Source organism: Triturus cristatus, chromosome 11, assembly GCF_964204655.1.
Source record: "Triturus cristatus chromosome 11, aTriCri1.1, whole genome shotgun sequence".
In the NCBI taxonomy this organism is placed as follows: Eukaryota; Metazoa; Chordata; class Amphibia; order Caudata; family Salamandridae; genus Triturus; species Triturus cristatus.
Window position 1 is genome coordinate 228,457,956 of NC_140594.1, and position 20,329 is coordinate 228,478,284.

At 44.6% G+C, this 20,329-nt stretch overlaps 1 protein-coding gene across 2 annotated transcripts in view; it reads left to right on the forward strand.

Moving 5' to 3' along the window:
* Positions 1–20,329, forward strand: part of SGSM1 (small G protein signaling modulator 1) — a 1,300,548-nt gene that overhangs the window by 718,330 nt on the left and 561,889 nt on the right. The gene's annotated exons all lie outside the window — the stretch shown is intronic.

Below are 20,329 nucleotides of genomic sequence, written 5' to 3' on the forward strand. Positions count from 1 at the left end.
TAGATTTATGCATGTTTAAGAAATGTTTGATGTGGTTATAAATGATTTGAGAGTCTACACTTGCTCACTCAGATGCAGAACAGCATCCACAATAGAAAATAACCGCTGGGAATTCGACAAAGAAGATAGTGCTTATGAGGCGATTTTCAGGACTGTACAATTTCAGAGACAGCCTCTTTTTCTTTATTTTTCTCCCTTCCTCACTGATGTTGCATAACTGCAGAAATGTCAATCATTTTGTGTTTGCCAGAGTAGGAGGGAGTTGGGTAAGCGCATCTGCTCCTGTAAAATCTTCTGGTACAGCTAATCCTGACATTGGGTCACAAATAATAAAAATGCACTGTATTTAAAGTAACTTCATTTTAGGTCTCGCCTTGCTATCGCGTAAGCGATCGCAAAGCGAGACTATTGTAAGGGGTTTTTGAAAGTGCTCCCAAAAAGCGGATTGCATGGCTACCACGCGCACAATCACGCGCATCGTGCCGCCATGCAATCCGTTTGGCATTGCACTTCAAAGGGTCCGCTCCCCCGCCTGGAATGCGCTCCCCCGCCCCCGCCAAGCACGCGCGCCACGCTCCGCCAGGCTTGTCTTGTTTTCATTGTCTCCTTTGTTTCGCCCCTGTCCTTGTCTCCTTTGACACTACTCACCCACATGTTCGTCTCTTTGCAAAGTCGGCCTTCTTTCATAATACCTATTTCCCTCTCCTTTATATCTCCCCATTTTCTCGCAGTCTTTCAATCTTTCTAGGTTCCTCGTTTGCAAAGATTTTGGTTTTAGTGATCCTTTGTTCGACGGTTGCGCCATTCACATTCCAGTGACCGCCCACTTTAGCTAATCTCTTTATTTGGCACATCGTACTTTTTTCAAGGGACTGCAATAAATGTGCATGCACTTAACGTATTTTTGACACAAGCTTGTACCCTTTAGCCCCTTGAAGTTTTACAGAGAACAAAATAAGTATAGTCAAAAGACTCGCAGACAGTGCTGGACCTATTGACTGACAATGTTAGGTTCTTTGTTCGAGCTTCCCCTTATCAGCTTTTTTTGGGGGGGGGGCATCATTGTAAATGTTCGGCGCTTTTCCCCCGAACTCAGTGTCTATGATAAGGGAGCATTCTACACAACCGCTCGGGCATACACACATCGGATTCTACACAGGGGACAGCTCGTAGCTCCCTGAAGACCATAGTGGCTTGTTGTTTGTAAGTCTTCATTTACTCTTCAGGCCTTTTTAATGTGTAATCTTTAACGGTCTCGAAGATTATTTTTACCAGGTAATGTTTCTTTACGAGGCCATCATAGTTAAAGTCCTAGAGCTGGTTACTCTGGGCATTTTCCTTTTGTTGTCACGATCTTGTTTTATTAGTATTTCAAGTAAATGTTAACTTGTTGTGAACAAAACTTTTTGTATCGTGAGGTTTACTTTTACATGTATATTTTCTTCCACTTTACCCCAAACTAGTACACTTACTTTTATTTGGTGTAAGGAACTTTTTTCGTTTTTATTACTAGACGATTGTATTCTGGGAGTTGTAGTTCGATATAAGAAACTGGAATAAACTCCATGAAAAGAAGCTACCTGTTAGGGAGGCGCCGGTCTGGGAAAAATGGTGTTCTCTAAACACTATATCAAGTAGTATGCTAAATTATTTGAATTTCATTTCTAAGTCATAGTTCAGCTGTGAGTCCCGAAAAAAAGGAATCTCGGGGGTAATCTGAATTGTATATGATGGAAACTGCGAGGTTGTTTTCTTTGAGTTTGTAGTGCATACTATTGGAACCGGCGTTAAAGCTGGAAAACTTTTTTTTAAAGTAGGCTGTAAGATTGGGGGTTTTGTTCTGTTTTATTTCGGAGTCCGCTTCAGAATTATATTGTGTATGGGGTGTAGCCCCCCCCCCCCAATTTCCCCCCAGGTAATTCTGATGCGAGGTAAGGCATCAATGTTAAATTTCAAGGCTGCAGTTCGAATATCATTTGCAGGGGCTCTCTCAGCACGGTACTTTGTCATGGGAGCTCCTGACTAAATCCGAGAGTGGGGGCACCAAGCTTCGTTACACAATTGGGGGCGGGGGGGGCAGAGTGTAACGAATGCTTATTATGAATTTAGGAAAATGCTACCTCGGAATGTGCCTTTTGGCAGCTGTCAGTGTTTTCTCTCATGGGTGGGCAGACAGCTGAAAAAGCTGTAATTCCTTAATTACGCTTTTTAGGTCTCACCTGAGCCAGCGCTTTAGCGTTGCTCTCGCGAGAGCTTTTGTAAAAGGGGGATCTGGAAGTGCAAACCAGTGCTTTCAGGCCACCAACTACAGTGCATGTGCGCCGGGCGCGCGCACCATTTGGCAGCCTGCGTGATCATTTCGCGGCCGCTTTGATGTTTTCAGTGAGCCGCGCGGCCACTGAGAACATCACAGCGGCCGCAAAATGATTACTGTCGCTTTGCGTGCGTTCTTTCGTCGTTCTGCTGTGGCTGCCTGGTGAGCACTTGTTAGACCTGTGGGTGATGAGCACGGGCAGGACCCGACCCCCTGCATACAGGCAAGAATGCTGCAGCGCACAGAAGCATGTCTCCTTGTGTAAGTTAACTGGTGCTTATGTAAAGCTCTCCAATACCTTCGAGTCGAGTTCACGCTATATAAAACTACAAAAAGATAAAAATAATAATGATTCAAGTCATACAGCGACAGAAAGCCTCTCAGGTCCAATCCTTCGACTTCACGGCACTTTTTGCATGGATTCTCCCCCCCTGGGGGCCTGTGATGTCCATGCACTTAGCAGAGTCAAAGTGCACTTGTCTAGATGTCAGATCCCGTTCCACCTCTCACTTCCTCCTCTCCGGGACAGCAGCAGATGTGCGCCGGGCAGCCAGACGGACCATATGGCGACACGTGCCCACAGGGACGCAGGAGCCCTCCACCCATCTCAGCACTCTGAGGGGCGAGAGCGGGGCAGGAGGCAGCCCTCGGTGCCACTGGAAGATGGGCTGTGGTTTCTTCCTCCGGGTGCGCGAGAGACAGATGTTATTAAAGATGTCTTCAGCGAGCATAGATCACGATGCAAGCTCCCGTCTGATTAGGTTACAAATCAACCCACGAGGAAAGCTCTTAATAACTCACATGCCGCATCCTTCGCTCTAGATTTTGAAATATCACACGCCTCTCTGAAAACGATGAGAACTTTTATGCTTTCGAAACAGAACTGCGCTTTTAAAATTATGAACCTTCCGATGAAGTCAGAATATTAAAACCGGAGAAGAATTAATGTCTGATGAAATGAAAACGGTGACAATTTCAGTATTTCACAAAATAACTCTGAAACTTTAACCCACAAAACTGAGAAAGATATAGATGTATGTAAATACTTATATATAACAAGCATTGGCATAGCCAATAGGTCTCGCTTTTGGGACCTTATAAGTGTTTAGCCATGCAACAGTTGCATAACTAAATACTTATAAGGTCTCAAAAGCGAGACCTATTGGCTATGCCAATGCTTGTTTAAGTTGACATAAGTAGGCCTAAAATCCAGTAGAGCTCGACTGTATCTTTACGAGGCCATTTCCTTTGGCATAGCAGAGTCCGTGTGTATAGTTTTAAATTTGCCTTTTTTTCTCGTCTGTACATAGTACAGGCTATTCATTAGTAGCAGAGCAAAAGTCATGTTTCATATGATTTGTTTTCGGTTTTACCATTGGATATTGTGATGTAAATTTTATTGCACACCACACTGACAGTATGACTTCTCTGTTTGAAAAGGCATATAACACACTTCATTGGTAATGTGAGGGAGACCTTGGATTTCCTTAAAGAGCAAACTTCATGTTAGTCTATATATGTACTCTGTACTTAGAATATTTTAGAGCTTTTGCCCGATACTTTGAAAACCGGTTTCATGCCAGTCTCTTTATTCTATCATACTTATAACAGTGTCTTGTGATTTTATATTTAGAATATTTTACTATTGACCGATGTTGGATTGAATTGACTAACCACTTGCTTTTGCTTTCTGCAATGACTCTTTATTTTTCGATAGAGCGTCATGGTTTGTAGTTTAAATTTGTCACGTGCTAATTTTCTAGTGTGGATTTTCTTGTGTGGATTTATTCATGTGGATTTTCTTGTAATTTAGTGCCCGTAGTATCCGTCTTTTGGGACTCACACAGCACCTTTGTGTTTAGTTGGCCATTTTAATGGTAAAAAGTGCCACCATAGACAAGGAAGCCATTGACTCGTGTGAAAGGAGTTGACAAAGAGCCCACGCTAAGTCTTTATTGGCTCTAATAAATCTCTTTGCCAACAGACAACGGAAACTTTTGTTATTCCATCATACTTTGCCATTTGATCCTTAGCAGGGCAGTAAGAGACAATCCTGATCAGCTAGAAGGAAGAACTCATTGTTGTTCTATCATGGCATGCCATTCTAATATCTGTGTCCATACGCTGTCCTGAGTTGCCTCTTTTTTCCAATGGCAAGAAGGGCCGGAAGATTCTGAAGACGTTGCAAATGTTTGCAGTTTGGTGTGCTTTAATTTAAATCTAAGACCATTTCACCCATCAAATGTAATAATGCTGACAACCCTCTGAACACAGGGGCAAATTGATTACTGATTACTCTTTTGAGAAACACAGCGCCAAATGCATGTAATCAACTCAGGTGTAAAGCATTAGGGTTCTGTTCAGAGCACACCCCTGAAAGGCCTTACATAGCTGCAATGAAGGAGAACTAAAAAGGTAGCACCTCCAAAAATATGTGTGTCCTCATGTAACGTAACTGGTGCGATTTAAAGTGCTCTGATACCTGATTGGATTCGGGTCAAGTTCGCGCTATAAAAAAAATATATATAGAAAAGTCCACTGGCTTTTTTATGTTTTCTTTTTGAACCGTTTCAGTTAAACTACTCAAGGTTGCACCAGGAGACATCAATGTAAAGTTGATTATGCGGGAAATAATTCTATGTTCCATGACCCGCTATGTTGAGGGTAGCTGATAGATCAAAGATGACCATGAATCACAAGCTGATTCCATGTATACATTTCATCTAATTAAAAGAAATCTAAAAGCCATGATCCTCAACATGTCTAAGCTATGGCAGGTTATTTTGAAGTGAACCCCCCACAATTTAGTTGGTAGTTACCAAGTTTCGGGGTGTCATAGATGGTATTTTACAACAAGGTTTTCAGAGATTGTTTTTGTTTTAATGGGTAAGGGCACATTATACCGATGGTGGGTTTGCTATTTTTGGGACTGAGACAATCATGATTGGAACATTGCCCGTTTCATCTGAAAGGCATCTTGAGGTATTTCAGCGGGTTAGAGGATACCCCATTAATAATGTAAAACTTGTTCATGTACCTTTTACATCTGTGCAAAACAGAGATTCAGGAGCTTACTGGAGGCCCTCTGTGGATTGCAGAGGAAGGTGCGCAGTTTGGTTTTTAAGTGCTGTGTTCTGAGTTGCTGCATTATGCACCTTGCTCATCACCTGCATAGTCATGATCTGTTGAGATTCCTCTGTATTCATGGGCACTTGAGGGGTGTTCTGGGAGCTTTCTGTGGTGTGGAGCAGGAATAGTTGTAGTGTTGTGATCACAGAATACATTCATTGGTCAGAGATGTTAAATGTAGGCTTCTCCTTTGTTTGCCAGATAGACGCCATGACTTCTAGAATGGAGACATGAATGATTCTTACAAGCTAGCCTTCTCAAGATGGTGGTCAGTCCACAGGATACTAATAGAAGTTAATAATCCGAGATGAAGTGGGGATTTTTCTTGTGATGTAATTACCTGTTGGATCTGTTTATAAGGAGGCTTACTTAAGAAAGGGATGTATCACTATTCTGTTCCCTAATTGTTCGCCACAATCTGTGCCCCTGGCATACATTTTTATCCCAAATGTTTGCTCTTCAAAGTTTTGCTACTGGATGCGCCCTTTGGTTTTCCTGGGTGTTCAATTCTTATGTCAGGAGGAATTTGGTGCTTTGATTTTCTTTTTTTTCTTCACACTTTATTTATTGGTGATTGCAGTGTATGTTAGATTATCATCAAGCCGTAACAAACAGAACAATGCAGTATATATATATATATATATCAGTTATGTAGGACCTCTTGCTCCAGGAGAGACAGCGGACGCAGGAATCACCGTGCCAGGAGACTCAAAGTCAAAAGGCTAGTTAGTGATAGCCCTTGGGAGTTGAACCAGGCACATAAAAGCAACATCAGCTATACTCGAGCCTGTCTACAACCATTTCAACAAGTAACTTTAATGTAACTGAGGGCATGTGGTCCACTTTCACCTGTCGTTATTGTTTATGATTATTGTTTTCCTTCCACCACTCTAAGTGGCACTTGGAACCGGTGTAGGGAGCTGGCTCTGTATATACTATACCAAAGTAAGCTAAAGTGTGCACAGAGCACAGGGGATCCCAGAGGTATAGCATACCTCACTCTCTTTTTTGGTAGTGTGGTTGAGCAGTCAGGCTTATCAGAGTGTAGAGTTAAGCATTTGTTGTACACACTCAGGCAAGAAATGATATCACACACTCAAAGACAGAATCCAGACTAATTGTTTGTGTGAAAAGTTGTTCCTTTGTTATTTTTATTACTAGAACCAATAATCACTTAGTGCAGGTAAGTTATACAGTTTGTCACTGGCAATACTTTTCAAGGATGCAGTTTGGCTTTGTAAATGCAGTAAATACTTTACAGTTTAAAGAAAGCTTTCTGTAGCTGTCAATCAGTTAGTGTTTAGATTTTGAAATGTTAAAAATAGGCAATGCAACGTAATATTTCATTTCAGTGTATTCCTGTGGAGGAAACAAGGTTAATGACTTACAGGTAAATGCTCTGTTTTTGTAGTTCAGTCTCTGACTTGTCACACTTACACAGGGCAGGGGGCAGGTAGGTCAAGAGTGTGCACCCTCAGCAGTACAGGGGCGGGTGAGTGCAGAGGTCAAAGATGAGGTTGGCGACCAATGTAGTGCTATGGAGGCAAGGGGTATTTGGGAGAGCACCGGTCACAGATCGATACCTGCGGTTTTTGGGTCAGGGCCCAGGGATCAAAGGTAGGTACAAAGGGGGCCACAAGTAGGCACCAAAAGCGCACTAAAAACGGCACTTGGGTGGCAGGGTGCAAAGTAGGCATCTGGCTCCAATTGCAAACAAATGGAGGACGTCGGTAGGGAAGAAATTCTGCAGTCATGTACCAGGAGGCTGGACGAGGTAAGTTGAATAGCTGGGGTACACCTGGGCACTGTCAGCTGGGCTCCTCAAGGTGGGGGGGGGCAGAGGATGCAGGGGTGCCTTTTTGTGTCTGGTTTCCTTAGCTGGGTCCGGTCTGGGGGAACCTTCCAACAGAGGCTGTAAGCGTCGTGGGGGATTAAGGGGGTTGATCTTGGAGAGGTCAGCCACCAGTGAAGACGAGATCAGGATCTCCGGAGAACTGTCTCCGGGTAAGTCGTTCGGGCCGTGGGTGTTTGGTGCAGAGTGGTGCAGTATCGCGGATCCGGATAGTTTCTTTGCTGGACAAATCTGGTGTCCAGAGGAGACAGAAGTCTTTGTCGAAGACAGCCCATGTCCAACGGGGTTCTTGAAGTTGCTGGTTTCTGGGAGCAGGGCCGCTGGAGGAGGAGACAAGCCAGTAGGGCTGGGTCAAGTCAGTCGTCATCTTCTTTTCCACTGCTGCACGGCTCTTTGGTCCTTTTTCTTCTTAGGTCATCATACCTACAATCCTGTGATCAGGGCTACCCACTAAATACTGTATTTAGGGGGCTTTTTAGGGATCTTTAGGTAGTAGCCAATGGGCTACTGTCCTTCGGACAGAGTTCTTCAAATGGGGGCGGGCACCTTGGGGAGGGGCATTAAGTGATCTCGGAGGAGGGGGGGGGAGGGGGCGCCAGATCTGGCAAGAGAAGCATCATGCTTTGTTTAAAGTGATACAAATATGAGCAGGGGCAGAAGCCACTTCGTAATGGGCCATCACTAACATCTTTGTCATTTATAGTCTATCTGGGAGTATGTGTTAAAGGATTAACAGAACTTAACTGCAATGTTTAAATATGTTTAGACAAATTTAAACATTGCTAATATAGTAGAATAATTGTGAATAAATTGAGGGGGGGGGGCGATGATTTCTTTTTATTTTTTTACGGGGGTGTGGCATTTAGGACTTTGAAAACCACTACCCTAGGGTGAGTACACCCTTGGTGTGCTCACTCCACGTGGGGGAGTGAACACATTCCCTAACCCTGACTAGGGGATGCCCCTCATCAGCAAGATGGCGGGCACTGAGGAGTGGGTTTCACCTGCCCTCCCCATCTGAGGGGTGGTGTTGGCAGAGGTGGGCACACCGCCTGTGCTTGCTAATGTTTTCTCGCCCGTATTTGTGCCGATAAGGGGTGAGATAGGAAGGGGGCCTGCTCTTGATAGCAGGAGAGGCTGGGGGTCGCGTTGCAAAGCCAACAAGGCCTCTGAAGCTCCCCTGCCACAGATAGCTCTTCCTGACCTGGGGGAGGTGTGAACACCTCCGCCCAGGAAAGGCTTTGTTTCTGGGCTTTTGGCGCGAAGGCTTCCACTCCAAGGGTCCAGAAACCTGTCTCGGGTGGCTGGCTGGTTTTCACCAGTCAGAAACCCACCAGTGGTTGGTTTGGTTCAGGGGTCCCCTCAGTGCTTGTGATAATAAATCAGACACTCGAATAAGTGCAGGTTTATTATTCTGTGATATTTGATACCAAACTTCCCAGGATTCAGTAAAGCCATGACAGTGCTAGGAGACTCATAGTGACCAGTTTCCAGACCATATACTCAGTATGGCTTTACTGGGCATGTATAATGTTTTAAAATGGCTTTAGATATTATAGGGGCCTGTCTGCTCATGCAGATAGACCCTCACATTAGGGATTGTGCACCCTGCCTTAAGGGTGCACAATCCCTGTGTGTCATGCAGTGCGGGGCAGGCATGGCACACAGGGATGTGTGCCATGTCAACTCTTCACTTTTAGCTGCACCAAAACAAACAGGCTGCAATGGCAGTGGTGCATGTTTGTGGTGAGACATCTCTGAGGGTGGCATAATACATGCTGTAGCCCTCAGAGGCCTTTCCCTGGCTACCATGCCCTTGGTACTAGGGGCACCCCTTACAAGGGGCTTACAGGTAGGCCAGAGTTGTGCCAATTGTGAAAACAATGGTGCAAGTTAGGGGAAGAACACAGGCCCTGGGAACCTGATTGGCACAACCCAGGGCATACTCAGTCAAAGTGCATCAGAAATCTGGCAAAACGTGAGGGGGTTACAGAACCCCACTTTCCTATAACCGGATTATAGTGTCCCCTAGTCAGGAACATCTGGGCCATAGTCCATTTAGTAAGAGTACTACAATCCCCCCTACCCCATAAATGCTGCCAGAATGGATGCCCAGTCGTCTGCAATTGGTCGTCGTCTCAGACCCCTACGCTACTCGTCTGTAGTGCAATTTTCTCCAACCTCGGCCAGCCTCGACCTCCTTCTTCCACCTGCAGTGTGGAAGCCCCCGGGGGACATCCAAGTCATGACAGGAGCATGTCTGGCCAATACCAGAGCCAAGTTCAAGAATCTAGCTCAAATCCCTTATCATTTTGGGAGCAGGAGGCAGCCCTAGGAGACATACTTATATCCGTCCCAACAAGTGCACGCTCCAAGTCACCTTCCATCAGTATCATGTTATCCCCGGGTACAACCAGGTCATGTGTGAAGTCAGCATCTAGTTCGTGACATCTGGGGCATTTCTGGTCAGTGGTGCCCTGCATTGTATTGAGCCAATGTATGGTGAGATATGTCATGTGGGTAAACTTAAACTGATTGTAGTGGAATCTGGCGTTCTGTGATGCAGTATAAACATGCTCCAGCTCTCTAGACCATTCTTTATCGTGAAGTATCAAATTTTTGCATTTTCCCTCCGCTGTCAGAGCAATGTTGAGTCTACCTGGGTCAGGAGTAAAGCTAAATTTATAGAGCTAAGAAATTAATAGACTGCCGTTCCCGAAGGTGGGAACAGTTTGGAAAACCTTGTGCTTTGGCGGCTTGGCCTATCATCATATTTGACTTTATTTTGGTAAAAACATAAAAATACAGATAAAACAACAAAATGTATTAAAAAAATGAAAATTTATTACATGCAAAATTTGATAGGCATAGAACATCTAGCAGCAAATAATATACATATTGAAAATCCATAGTACAGACCATAGAAAATCATATTAGCGGAGTGGGTACCAAGACTGTAGAGTGTTTACGAATGAAATCTACTCCTCGTCATGGCCTGCGAAGCCAGTTGAAACCTTAGTCATTAGCTTCCCAAAGTGGTGTACTGGAGGAGGTAAAAGGGAGATGGACCAAGGGGCAAAGGGACGTATGTGGATATATATGCAAAGTAATTCACCACACTGGACCGCTAGACCTGTTATGGTTGTGTCGGCATTTGATCTTCTGCACCAGTAGTGATGTAAAAAAGTAGCAACCGCACAAACATACAATTTAGTACTATCTGCTCGCAGCAAGCTTTATGTATAACTGCTTAATTAAAGTGACCTTTGTATAATCAAGAAAATTCTCAAACCCGCTACAGTGAATAATATCCATACAATCTGAGGAAATAGAACCTAGGTTAGGTCTTCTGACTTTCGAAGCCGAAGTGTCTTCCCAATAGGCTTCCTTCAATTGTGCTCTAGTTAAGGAGGCCGATTGGGGCTCTCTACCCCAATACTCATCAAGACGTAAAGATCTAAGAGAGGCATTTAGGCTCACTCTCCACTTGATTTTCTTGCCCATGCCCAAATCTCTAATTTTTCTAAAGACAGATAGATCATTTTCCAGGGCTGGGGTGTTCCTCAATTTCCACCGATATAAGATGGGACATAACTTTGCCTTGCTCGTGATTGGGTTCATGCTCATGTTCCACATTAGAGGCATATCCCATCTGTCACAGTATGTGAATTGCCCCGGTGACAGTTAAATACATTAGGAATTGCGAGGTAGGCAGACCGCCGTCTGCCATGAGTTGGGATAGTGGTTTCAGTCAGTCCTCCTTCAAGCAATCGCCGACTGTAAGTAGGTTTGTGGCAGTCCAGGCGCATAGCTTGTGGTCTGTGAGATGACTATTTTGAGGCATTGGGAGGTGTACCAGTGGTAACACCGGGGAGTACGGGGAACTGTTTTTCTAAAATTAGACCGAAGAGGTTGATGCATTTCCCACCACAGCGTAAGGCAATTCGGAGTTATTTGTGGAATGGACCCAGTGTAGGACGCTTCCCCCAAAAGAAGAGGTACCAAAGCCCCCACAAGTGAGATACCTTAACATCCCAGTTCTTCCCGGTGGAGGCTGGCGAACCATCAGGCCAGCTACTGCATCTGAGCCGCAACATGTTACAGCTCGAAGTTCGAGTTTCCCAAACACCCTTCCTTGGTTCAATGTTGAAGAGGGCTCAGGTATGTCCTACACCTTCCTCTGTCTCATTTCAGCTCATGGGACTGACTAGGTGCGTTGTTGGGGCCAGTTTTCTGGAGTGAAGAATCGTTCAGAATTGGGCATCATGGAATGTGCCCATCTTCCCGGGTCACTCGGCAGTGCCACCGTCTGCCATCTTGGCTTTGCCGTGAGGGTCCTGCGGCCTCCAATGCACTCACTGCATCCCAGCTCCCCGAAGCTGTAATGTCCGTCCACACACCCCCAGGCTTGACGATCCGGGATCTGGAAGCAGCGGATGGGCGTTAATCATTGCAGAATTTCTGGTGGATATGGCAAAGGCAGATGGAGCTCTCTGATGTGCGTACATCCTCTGTTGGATGTGCCATGCCCCCATTTGGTGCTTTCATAATCTCTTCACTATTGATCTTCATCTTCAATCAAGACTTCTAAGATTGCCAAAGAGGTATTTTCCTGATTTGGGCTTATTCTCCTGTCACCCCCTTAATGTCATTTGACACCTTTTTGCGCATATAATTCTGTGCAGTGGGCACTGTTGTTGCTGGGAGGAGTTGTCCTATCTTCGGGTGGTCAAGAAGGGAAGTCTTCAGACCATCCAAGAGTACAGTCCTTTACCATACCTTAGAAAGGAAGAATGAAAGAATAGTATTGTTTAATTAAAAAAAAAACACATCAGAAACAGTTGGTGGTTTTCGATTGAAGAGAAACTCTTTCTTCCTAAGTGGTGATTAGGATCGTGAGTTAGAGGTCTCAGTTGTGCACTGCAATAAGACCTTTAACTCCCGATCCTAAACCAGCACGCTGTCCTTGCCAAACATACCGCTTTGTTGCTCATTTGGGCATGCACTCTAACAACAATGACTTGGAGTTAGGACACTTGAGCCTTCAATGACAAATGATTTCCAAAGATTCCATCCACACCACGCGCATTCAGCAATGTTGGTGCTTAACAACGGTCAGGCCTGTATCAAACATTGCCGTGGGATTGTAGTTTGCGATGTTGTCTGGGGACAGTAGTGGCTACTATACGTATCATATTGTGTTAAGGCTTCAAAATATCCTGTAAATGCAGTTGTTGGCACCCAAGAGTGGAGGGTAAAGCATTCTTGTGCTTTAAAGATTTCAGCCCACCTTCAGCTCACCTCAGCTCAGGTTCAGAGCTGCTCTGAAGGTGAAACTGACTGCTTTGCCGACTGCAAGTCGAATCTGAAGCAAAATGAACTGAACACGTTGAGCCAAACATAGGATGGAACGAGCGTCTCCGCACACTCCTTAGGGAGCTGTCATCAACTTTATGGAAAATAAATCTGTAAAATAAAAATCTTCTGGGTTCACTCAGCTGATTTGTTTTTCTACAAGGTCAGGTAACATTTCTTAAAATAACTTTATGGTACTCGGAGGTTGATACCATAAGAAAGCATTAAGACATTGATTAAAGGCTGAGAATATATATTCCCGGTATTGCCACCACCTTTCTTGCACCATGGTGCTGACGTTAGTACATTGAATAAGCACACGGTGGAAGCCGGCTCATCCAACATACTTGCATGTTCAGCCAGGATTTTTTATATAGTCATGATTATGAAGTAGAATTAAAGGATAGATTTTGTTATGTTTTGCTCAACTGATCTAACGTTGGTCTATGCCAAAGGCACGCTTTAGCTTCCACCGCCCTTGTAAATGATATAGCCAATAATTTCATTAAGGGACGATTCTACTTTTTATTAAAAAAAACTTTCAAAACATGCAGCAGTACCAATATTACCACTGCTGAACATGACTAAACATACATTTAATGTTTAAAGTCAAAACATTGACAATATGCAGCCCACTGGCAGCAGAAACCTGGCACACAATGTCAAGCAGACTGGGTATGTTGCTGTTTCTACAGTACTTTAGCATCAAATGATGGTGTCAGGTGTGTGGTAACATGTCTTGAGGCCGGATGACAAAGAGGCGGGTAGTGATAGAAGTGAATGCCTTGGAGTGCATGAATGAAAAGTCTGAATTTCACTTGCACCTCTAGTTACTGATGAGAATCGAGCATACGGGGAAAATACAACATTTCACCATTGTTATTAAAACGTGCATTTGGTATGATCATTATATTTGGTAATTGACTAAATGAAAACCTGACATGTAATAAACCCCAAAGTAAAAAAATAAAAAATAACGGGGTGATCTACTTTCATCTCTTGGTTTGAGGAACTTCTCCTGCATGATGCACAATTTTATTTTCCTTCAAGAGCCTGGATAAAAAATAAATAACATACTTGACCAAGTTCTTAATGGTCGATACTCCTGAAACTTTCACGTACTAACTTATTGTTATCGGATATTGCACAGACCAGAGCATTCACCTCATCCATAGATACTGCAGTGCGTCGGCTGGAGGCCTTTAGCAACAATTTTGAGCAGTTCTATCAAAGCTTATATAACTCAAGGCAGTTGTGTCTCTCTTAATGCCCTTCACTGGCTAGAAATGCACAGCTGGAGATATTTCATATGCTTCCTAAAATATTAACTCTAAATAGCTGCAATATTATATTAGGCGCTGAAATGTCTTTTCTGCGACAGCTTGAAAACCTGTATCCAAGCCATTTGTGCAGAACAACGACTGACAAAGGTGGTGATTTGCCTGACTAGCTGTAACCGTGGTGAGATTACCGTTTATAGGTGACAAACGTCAGTCTGATTTTTAAATGAGTCGTGTACTTTGTCTACATATAGTATATATACCTCCTCTTAAGCTCTCAAATTTGCATACAAGCACCCCTTGTTCTGAGTGAATGTATGATGTGATCGGATCCCAGTTCTAGTATGATGTTGGCCAAATAACACAGAGCCCAAACAGACCTTGGCAAAGTCAGTAGACCTGGCTTCTATATCCATTTGCAGTCCAGATCCTTTAGATTTACGAAAGCCACGAATAGATCTCAGTCTGTAGTGAAGCAGAGATTCAACTACAGGGGTAGGAGGGCTGCCAGGTGCGCTGAACCCTATCGGGGGCGTGGCCGCCGGCTGTCGTTACTAAGAACGCCAAAGGGTTGTTCTTCTACAACTCCTTTGGTGGCCCTAGTAATTTATTTGTTTTGATGTGGAGAGTACCAATGTGTCCTGCAGTGCAACAACAAATCAATAAGCAATTGTTTTGTGTATACAATGCATGTATGAGATAAAGTAAAGATTGTAACAAACAATAAGAAGAGTGAGCAGCATACTTTTCATATGTAAAATAGTCGCTTAAGCATTCCAATTGAAAGCACTTTCTAAGAGACGGAAGGCCACACCCAAACGGCTAATAGCATGAGAGGAGAATAAAATGCTTATGTAGGCAGATCCAAGTGGGAGCAACAATGTATCCAGCCAATGTCTGAAGGAGGCCGACCCAAAGAAGCCAATATTTTAAAAGGCGCGGCACAAACCTCTTATTTTTATGTAATGAACACATGATGCTGGCTTTGCCCGACCGGATAAAAGTTGGCCAGCTCAGCCTCCAGCATCCTTACTCAATTTGATGACGCAAGTACTTCGTTGTACTCCTTGTTAAAAAAAAAAACATGATTAGGTTTTCTATTTTTTATTTTGTAGCCAAAGATAACACACTAGTAACAAGCAATTGGCATCCTGAATCAGACATTTTGAAACCACTTCAGTTCAGTGCACTGCACATGATCTGTGGAATGCACAAACAGGGATGTAATGAATTAGCAAAGCCACATCCACTTTGCAGCACCTTTGTTCCACTTTCCACCTCACACTCAGTATACATGGAAACACCTCAGGAGCCTCGCTAAGATTCCCAGCATTAATGCCAAACACACATTTTTTTATGCTTTGTGGGTCATCTCCTCGAGTCACATGTATGGATTTCCAGTATTCTGCTTCTGTCCATTCCCCTTTTCCATGGGATCAGGCTAGGAGATGTGCAATTTCCCCTTTCCTGCTCTATATTCCTTTTGCCCACCTTGATACCCAGTCGTGTAAGCGATCTTTCGGCTCATGGAGAAGCACACTAAGGAGGGCTACCTTAGGGTGCACATCGAATGGGCATTTTAGCACTTAGCTGTATGTGCACACTCAGCATAAGGTTTTTTGGTGCTGAGGTACAGAGAAGGAACAAGATCAAAGAAATCCGTCAAGATTGCAATAACATTGCTCTTGCCGAAATAATGCCTGGCTGAACTTTTTGTAGTCTGGAGGCAGCCGTATTATGAGAGGAAAGGAGTTCCAGATCCGCGGAGCTAGCACATAGAATCTGATGACAACAGTTCTTTTCTTTTTATATTTGCTAGAAGATTATTTGAAGAGGAGCAGAGTCTCCGGTTCAGGCCGTATTTCTTGAATCTGGATTTTATGAAAGAGGGGCATTCATCAGCAAGAGCCTTAACGGTAATGCAGTCTATTTTAAAGAGAGTCCTTTACTACCGAGGGAGTCAATGAAGGTCTCTCAAAAAAGGAGTAATGTGATAGTTTCTAGGCTATTTATAGATGAGAAGTGTTGCTTGATTCTGAGCAATCTGGAGTCTAGAAAGTAAAAAGGAAGACCAGAATCTTTTGTAAAGCCCGACTTGACTTTAGAAAGTAGTTTGGCAAAGTGTTCTTGGCTAATAAACTTACCATATCACACAAATTCTGGGATGGAGACAAGGGAAGGCACAATCTGTTGGGTGTGAATAATTGTAGGAAGCTGGCCTTTTATATGATATACCACTAAGTGGCTATATCATGCAAAGGGTCCAGAGATTCCCCCAGAAGTGTACAGTGTAAACCCAAAGTTCTCTATTTGTGGTAGTGTGGTCGACCAGCCTTAGGCCTAACACTGGAGTGTAAGACATTTTTTACGCACACAGTGATTAATAGATGACACGACTCAAAATGCAGAACCACACCAATTTTAGAAAAATAAGCTTCTTCCAAGATTCATTTTAGGACCAAGAAATGTGTAAAAAGGAAAGTACGTTTTCAAAGAAAAATGATTTTCACTCTAAAAAGTGGGCACTTATTGAAATTTTCAGGCTTTGCAAAGTTAACCTATGGGAGAAAACCAAGATTGCGGTTTTGCAGGTAAGTATACAACTTGCAGTATTGGTTTTCAGGATGAAGAATCCACACCAGACAAGGTTCAGGTGAGGAGCAATTCTGCACCTCCAGCGGCACAGGGGCGGCTGGGTGCAGGGTTTAAACTCTGGATCTGGTGCTAATGTTATCCAATAAAGAAAGGGGTACTCGAAGTGAGTAAAGCGGTTTGGTATTTCAGTATCTGGGGGTTAGGGTAAACTCAGGGAAAGGCCACAACGCAGCGCCAATCTTACACCCTCAGCGGCACAGAGGAGAAAGGGTGCAGAGTGCCAACACAGCATTGGGCCCCCAATGCAAGTGAATGGGGAGTTCGGTTTTGCAAAGAGGCTGCAGGCTCGGGCCAGGAGGCCAGGCGAAGAAAATCCATTGCTTCCCAGCTAAGTGGAGCTGCTAGGGGACATAGGAACAATGTTGGTGATACTCCTGCAGGCCCAGGGGCTTGGGGTGCAGAGGTGTCCTTAGGTGTCGGAAAAGTCTCACTGGGCAGGTTAGGTGGGCGTAGTCTTCAAGTTGAGGCTGCAGGCATCGAGGTGGAGTCTTGCAGGGGTCAGCCCACAGTGGACTCTTGCTTTGAAGTGCTGGGGAACCTTCACAGGACCTGCGGACCACTGGGACTCTGACTGTGGGTGTCTGGTGCAGAGCCGGGTCCGGCGGTGGTTTTGCATTACCTCAAAGCATGGATTTTTGTTGTTTAAAATTGGTTTGTTCTGGACAGGTCCGCTGCTCTTGGGAGATCTTAATCTTTGTCGAAGGCGGTTGTCCATCCAACGTTTTTGAAGCCGCCGGTCTGCAGTACGGGTCATCTTTTGGCGCAGGATCATCGAGGGCTGCAGACAGGCCGGTAGGGCTTGAGCCAAGTCAGTTGGTGTCAGCAGTCTTCTCTGCTGGTGGTATGCTGTAGTGTCCGGCTATCCTTAGGTCATCAGGATTCTGATTTCAGGGTCTGGGTAGCCACCTAAATATTAGATTGAGGGGCCTTACAGGGGAGTAACTGGTAGGGACCAATGGGTTCCTTACCTGGGGTGTCTGCACCCACTATAATGCCACCCTCCTGTGGGAGTGGGGTATAGCCCTAGCCCTGATTGGATAGGTCTCACCATCTTCAAGATGGTGGGCACGGAAAAATGTGCTTAACTGCTCCTCCAACACCTGGGGGGTGGAGTTGGGGAAGGGGGGCACACCTCCTACTCCATCTTGGTTTTCCTGCCAGTTCTCCTGCCAAAAGTGGGGGCTTTGAACCAAGGTGGCTATCTGCTGCTAGCAGGCCTTTGAAGCTTCCCCCTCGAGCACTGTGCTCATCCTGGGGAAGGAGGTGTGACCCCTCTGCCCAGGATGGGCTTTTTGTCTGGCTTCAGAGAGCAGGGGCTCTCAACCCAGGGGTCCATTAACATGTCTGGTGGTGGCAGGCTGCCTCACTAGGGTTGGTTGGTTTTCAGGTTGCATCTCCGAGGTGCGCTTTGAGTACATGTTTTACTGAATCAAACACTGGCATCAGTGTGGGTTTATTAAGAGGAGCTGTTTGGTACAAAACGCTCCTGGGTTCAGTTAAGCCATCGTGGTGCTGGGGAATTCGAGTTGTCGAGTTTCCAGCTCACGTACTCTCTGTGGCTTCCCTGCCACTTACAATATTAAGGAATAGATTTAAATATTGTAGGGGCACATCTGCTCATGCAGCTATGCCCACACCTGAGATATACTGCACACTGCCTTACGGCTTGTAAGGTCTGCAAGAGTGGTGACTTACCTATACCTTAGGCAGTGCTGCTGGACATGGCATACAGGCAGTGTGCCATGTCGACGTTGTCATTTGTCACTGCACCAAGGCATGCAAGCTGCACTGGCATGGCCTTGGTGAGGGGCCCCTAGGGGATCCTCTTCAGTCCCCATGCCATTGGTACCAAGGTTACCATTTATTAGGGACTTACAGGGGGTCTGAAGTTGTGCCAATCATGGTACAGTTTTCAGAAATCAGCACAAGCACAGTGGACCTGGTTGACAGGGACCCGGTGCACTTGTATTTGAAACCACATCTTTTTTCAAGCAAAACGTGGGAGGGGGGCTAACCATGTCAAAAGAGGCACTTTCTCCCAATAATTCTGCCACAATTTTGAACATTTCCTCTGATTTATTTGCAGATTGTAGCATCATGTTAGTAAAAAAAGAAGGGTGACTTTGCCTGCAACAGCAAGACTTTATAATCCTTAAGATGCTTTTTAAAAATTAGCCTTTCTACCATCTCCACTCTGCTTGACGTAATTACAGCTTGGCTGATTTAAATTCCTCCGAAAACCCCGTGGCTGTATCATGGCATATAACCACTTTGGATATGCTTACAGGGGCATGAGTATTGCTGGCCTCCAGTAACCAGAGGGCCATATCTTTTTTTAATAGAGTGAACATCTTGATTCAAGCTTGTCGTGGAGGCCACAAGGTAATGGCAAACATTTTCCATGTTTACACAAGAACAATTTTGTGAGTGTTTTATCAGTCGTGGTTTGCTCGGGTGATGTAACCCATCAAGCGTGAATTTAATGAAAAAAGGTCAGACCAAACTTAGATTGGTCAGTTGAAGATTAATTGATCAAACTTGGTCTAGTGTGTTGAAACATGTGAGCAACACCATCCCATAAGGAACGGGCAGTATCACAGTGTGATGAAAATTATCCAATGCCGTCGGACATCGAAGGCCTTCCAGACCAGGACTTCGGTGCATTTGCCAAAGTCTGACCGCAGTTAAGTAAACCTGGTGAAGATATTTAAACTGAAGAAGTTGATATTTATTAGGTATGGCTGCCTCGCTGGGGTCCATAAGTGCTGACGTCCATTCTTCATCTTCTAAGTGGCCAATGTCATTTCCCCAAGCCTCTCAAAGCCTCCTAAATGTATCTAGCTAGTTTATAACTGGGATTCGATAGAAAGCGCAGATATCTTCTCTCTTTCAAGGAGTCAGGACATGGTTAATCTCACTTCGAGGGGGTAACTTTGGGTAGGTCCTCCATAGTCCCCAAATACAAAATAATTGGGTGAGTCAGTTGGAGGTCCCTGTAGAATTGCGATCACAAGAGACCAAATTCTTCTCTGCTTAAAAAAAAAGAAATCTTTGAAGTATTAGCAGGGGTCACATCTCCCAATAGAGAGATCTCTAGGTGATTCTCATCCCTCAAAACCTTGTAGTGCTGCAACCGCAGGTAGGGCCCTACCCGTCCTGGTAGAGTTTGGCCTGTCCCCTTCCTGTGGGACCCAATTTGTTTAATAGAGGAGAGGTGTGGCGCAGCGGCAAGGGCGGCTGACTCTGGAGCATGGGGCTTACGGTTCCCATTCCCAGTGGTGGCTGGCAACTATGCCAAGTGGAGGGGTGGACAAATGGGTGGTGGGTGGGCGATTACAAGAAATAAAAACATTTTTAAAATAAAGCAAATAAAACATTACTTACTCTGCTTGCTGCATCCTCCTAGCTCCGGTCCTCTTTTTACATTGTGACGCCCTGGGCCCCAGCCAACTCCCCTAACCAATCCTGGCTGCTCTCATGATGTTAACCTGCATGAGAGCAGCCCCATGAATGCAGGGAGAGGCCTCTGTCAGCACTCACAAGAGCACTGGAGGATTTTGCTTTCTGTAACCCAGTGTCTAAAGACAGCTGGGTTAGAGACTTAAAAAAAAAAATCTTTTAAAATATCCATAATAAAAGGCAAAAATAATATTGGTTACGGAGGTAGTGAAATCACATGTAAAACAATATAGCCATGACATTTTGGACCATGCATTACAACAATAGAAAGGAGACCTCTCAGGT